The sequence below is a fragment of the Corylus avellana genome, chromosome ca1 (assembly GCF_901000735.1).
Source record: "Corylus avellana chromosome ca1, CavTom2PMs-1.0".
NCBI lineage: Eukaryota > Viridiplantae > Streptophyta > Magnoliopsida > Fagales > Betulaceae > Corylus > Corylus avellana.
This window is the reverse complement of record NC_081541.1, coordinates 49,469,406-49,474,566: the sequence shown is the minus strand read 5'-3', so window position 1 is coordinate 49,474,566 and position 5,161 is coordinate 49,469,406.

Here is a 5,161-nt window from a genome sequence, read left to right as displayed (position 1 = left end):
CCCAATTGCTAGCAATACAGACATTCCCCATTCTCTAAATATGAATTATCTCTAGCTCAAATAAATTAAATTAAATTAAATTATAAAAAAAAAAAAAAATCAATCTTCTAATATGGAAAGGCAAAATTGTCTTTTGACCCTAGAGGGTTCCATCCTTCTAGGGTCTCTATCAAATGCTTTTCATCATTTCATTCCATGTTACTGTGCCTCGTTTACTTGATGCTTAATCATTTTAGAAAGCTTCTTGATGCTACCGATCCACCGCCAATGTTGGTGAACTAATGGCTTTTTGTTTGCGTTGAAAAATATAATTTTTTTTTTTTTAAAAAAAAAAAGCATTTAGTTTTCAAGCTTCTCCCAAACCCAATTTTTGGCTCTTTTAGAGGGGAAAAAAAATTTAAAAAAAGTGCTTTTAAATTTTTTATCCAAACTAACTTGTTTTTGCTTTGCTCATCTTTTAATGTACAAAAAATATTTTTAAACTCCTTAATGCAATTTCAAACGAACTCTTAAACCTTAAAAAATTAATCTCACCGATACAATATTTTCATATCTCCTCATGATTAATAGCTCTACTTGACTCTTTTAATAGTAGTATTAGCAAGCTTACCAAATTTTACTCACCAAAATAACTAAAAGTACAATTTTCTTATTTTAACTATCCATTTTTTAAAGCACTCCGAACAACCTTACCATTTTAACAATTCTCTTTGTTATTCCATTAAATATTCTTTCTTTCTCTCTCTCTCTCTCTCTATATATATATATATATATATATATATATATATATATATTGATTTTTGCTAATGGCATCCGTGTGTGTGGATAACGGATCATGGATGTGGGCGGTTAATATCCACCTGCATGTATTCCCCTAAAGCACAAGCAATAGCACATATGGCTCCGGTTTTCATGTTGGGGGTTGGTAGAACCCGAATTTAGTTTTGGAGAAATTTTACTATATTTCTTAGACTCCTGAACTTTCATCACTTTTATAATTATTCTTTTAAATTTAAAAATTCTCAATTTAGTGCATGTATCGAACTTTCAAATTTTTTGCAAAGTCATCAATCTGTTAGTTTTTTCTGTTAAATCCTAATTAATGATGTCAAAATTACAAAAATACCCTCTCTCTATATATATTTTGAAGAAAAAAAAATTTGCAAAGATTCAGGCGTTGGTCATGATTTAATAGAATTTACAAAAATACTTACGTCTAAATTTTTATAAATTTTTATTTTATTATTTTTTAATAAAAAAATTGATATTTTGACAAAATTTAACAAAAACTTTTAAGAAAATAGTGACATTGTACAAAATTAAAAATTTAATACATAAAATTGAAGTTTTGAACTTTTAAAAATAATACAAAAGTGACAAATTCAGGACAGTCAGAAGTAAAGTTTACCTGTCTTCTTAAATCTAGCTCTTCATAAAATAATAATAATAATAATAAAAAGAGAAAAGAAAAAAAAAATCAAATCACAAACACCCACACACATGATACATCAGTGACAGCTAGCTTTGATGATGATGAATGATGCTGAAGAATGCATGTCATGGACATGAGGGAATATTTTAACATAATTCCATAGCTTTATGTTAGGGTTTTTGGCAAGACCTGTAAACAAAACGATTTATAAAAGAAGATAAAAAGTAAAAACTGGGATAGGTCAATAGGGTGGGGACAGGAGTGGGTAATCCTTTTGTATTTACCCATTTCACTTGGAAGAATTAAGGACGGGACAGTAGTAGGTAAGATTTTAATATTCTCCGTCAACTTTATGGACTTAAACTTTTGTTTAATAGGTAAGGTGAAATATTTAATTTAAATTATGTAAATTGACAAAGTTAAATTTGAGCTAAGGTTTTTAAATTATAATACTATATTAAATTATTACTTATTTTATAAGTTTAAGTTTATTAAAAATAAAATAACAAAAAAACGTTACGAAACATACGTTGTCCCAACTGTCAACAACACAAGCATTTTTTTTCTCTCTTTTAAATTTGAATTCTCTCTAATTCAAATGAATTGAAAAATAATAATAATATTTTAATATCCAATGACAGAATTATCTGTTGACCCTAAAGCATGGTGGAGGTCCTTTGAGGGTTTGTAGCCCTCCAAAATTTTAAAATCCTCTTTTTTTTCTTTTTTTTTTTAAAGGAGAAAATCCACTTTACGGAGTTTTTCAATTTGAACTCCAAAATTTAAAAAGTTGCAATGTACCCCCCAATGTTTCAAAAATTTTCAATTTAAACCTTCCGTTACAATTTCCGTTAAATTGGACGGAAATTTTTTTTAAAAAAGCCTGAGAGTAATTATGTAATTTTAGAGATTTACGTCAAATTTAACGGAAATTATTAACGGAAGGTTTAAATTGAAAATTTTTTAAACATTGGGTGGTACATTACCACTTTTTAAACTTTGGGGTTCAAATTAAAAAACTCTTGAAACTTCAAGGGGGTAAAGTGAATTTTTTCCTTTTTTTAATATACCCTTAGAATCATGTTTTTCGCCCTCCTTTTTTTTTTTTTTTTTTTTTGATAAATTTTTTTCACAAAACGAAAAGTCTAATTCTGCCCCTACCTAGAAGGTTACATCCCTCTAGCCTCTAGGGTCTCTATTAATTGCTTTTCATCTTTTAATTTCATGTTACTGTGCCACGTTTACTTCATGCTTTAGCCTTTTTTATTTATTTATATTTTATTATTTTCAATAAATTGTTTACACTGTGCCTAGGCTTGTGAGGTCTCTATCCATTGCTCTTTCATAAACTCTTCATTTATGAAAGATGTGTCCTTTCATTTTATCGTGTTAGTGTGCCTCGTTTGCTTCATGTACTCATGTCTTTTTGTTTTATAGTTTTATAGTTTTTTTTTGTTTTTTTTAATAATTCAGAAAGATTGGTCGAAAAGATCAATTGTAACTATTTTACTTGAGCATGATTATAGTAGCATCTGCTCGTTAGAAACCACACAAGAAGAGTTTAAAAGGTAGGTACCGCAGAAATAACACTTTTTAAGCTCCTTAACTCAATTTCAAATGAACTCTTAAGCCTTTGAAAATAATCTCACTAAGAGCATCCTTATTGAATTCTTTAAATAAAAGTTAAATTTGAAGATAAAAACTCATTTTTGTAAATTTGAATAGCTACTTTTAAATGAACAAAATATCAAACTCACTATATTTTTCTCTATTTTAGTTAAATGTTATTATTTTCTTATTTTTTTAATTATTATTTTTTGTTCTTGATAGATGAGAGAGAGAAGAAAAATGAATATATACGATTAAAAAACTAAATAACTTTCACTTTTTGGCACTTGGTATTTAGAAAGCCTTGTTGATCAAAGTTAAATTTGAAATAGAATAGAAAGTTTGTTAAATGACTATTTTTATGAGTTTTTTTTTTCAACTTTTAAAGAAAAGTTAAATTTAAAGAGCTCAATAGGAATGCTCTAATACAATATTTTCATATCACCTCATGATTAATAGCTCTCATTAACTTTTTTAATAGCATTATTAGCAGCCTCATCAAATTTTACTCATCAAAATGGCCAAAAGTATATTTTCTTTTTCTCTATTTTAACTATCAACTTTTTTAAAGCACCTCAGCAGCCTCATAATTTTAACAATTATCTTTTAATATTATTTTCAAAAATTTATTTATTATTTCCAACTTTTATATTTTTGAATGCTTGTATTTTCCTAGTAGTCATATTTTTTAATATTTATCTTATTCTAACGGTAATATTTTTAAAATTTTGTATTTTTCTTAACAGGCATATTTTTTAAATTATGTAGAGAGAAAATGGCACTCTTTAGAAACGGCGCTAAGCAAAATGGGAAAGAAAATGGAGCAGATAGGCATGCCCGAGAAAAATACGGGTTTCCTATTCATCTCTTTCTTAATATTAGGCTTACAAACAAATTTTATAAAAAAACTTTTTACAATATGATGTGGCATAGCATGATAAATTCAACTTTTGAAAAATTCGATTATATTACTTTTGTAAAATTTGTTTAACATTTTTCTTTCTTGAAATTATTAAAAGTAACTGTTGAGATCCGGTTAGAAGCTTTTGTAATACGCAGGCAAAATACTAATGTTCGTCGGACCCATGAGTGAGGCATCAGGCATGAATGGTAGCCAATAAAGGCACCACCCACTAGTTCAACTACGCCAGAAGAATCTTTTCAGCTGACCCAATCCCCAATTATACTACTTTTGTAAAATTTGTTTAATATTTTTCTTGAAATTATTAAAAGTAACTGTTGAGATCCGGTTAGAAGCTTTTGTAATACCCAGGCAAAATACTAATGTTCGTCGGACCCATGAGTGAGGCATCAGGCATGCATGGTCGCCAATACAGGCACCACCCAGCACCCACTAGTTCAACTACGCCAGAAGAATCTTTTCAGCGGACCCAATGCCTCTCAGTGGGCAATTATTAGGGCAATTGAGATCGGTGCAAGTATTAGGGTAACTGTGCACTTTTTTTTTTAAAGATTTTTTTTAAAAAAAAAAAAATTGAATGAGTGTGTTTGGTAATGGGTTTTGAGAAGGAAAAAAAAAAAATTCATTGATATGATATTAAACATAATGAAGTTTATAAATTTTTTTTAGAAAAAAAGCGAAGAATATTGGCCTAAAAAATGATTGATGTGATATAAAGTTTTGAAATTTTTTTATATGAAAAAGTGAAAAAATCTTGTTTTTATTGATTTTTTTTTATTTAAATAGTAATAAGTAATATGTAAAAAAATTATAATGTTTTTATGTTGATTTTTTTTTTTTTTTTTAGAAATTATGCGTGAACACTATCAAAGGGACGAAAAGGATGATGACTTTTTCTGTAATAGTTTGGATAGGATGATGGCCTAGAAAATGTTTGATGTGATATAAAGTTTTGAAATTTTTTTTTATGAAAATGTGAAAAAAAAAAAAATTATTGATTTTTTTTATTTAAATAGTAATAAGTAATATATATAAAAAAATTATAATATTTTTAAGTTGATTTTTTATTATTATTATTATTATTTTTTATAGAAATTGTCCATAAACACTAACGAAGGGACGAAAAGGATGATGCCTTTTTCTGTAATAGTTTTGATAGGATGATCACTTTTTCTTTCTTTCTTTCTTTTTTTTTTTTT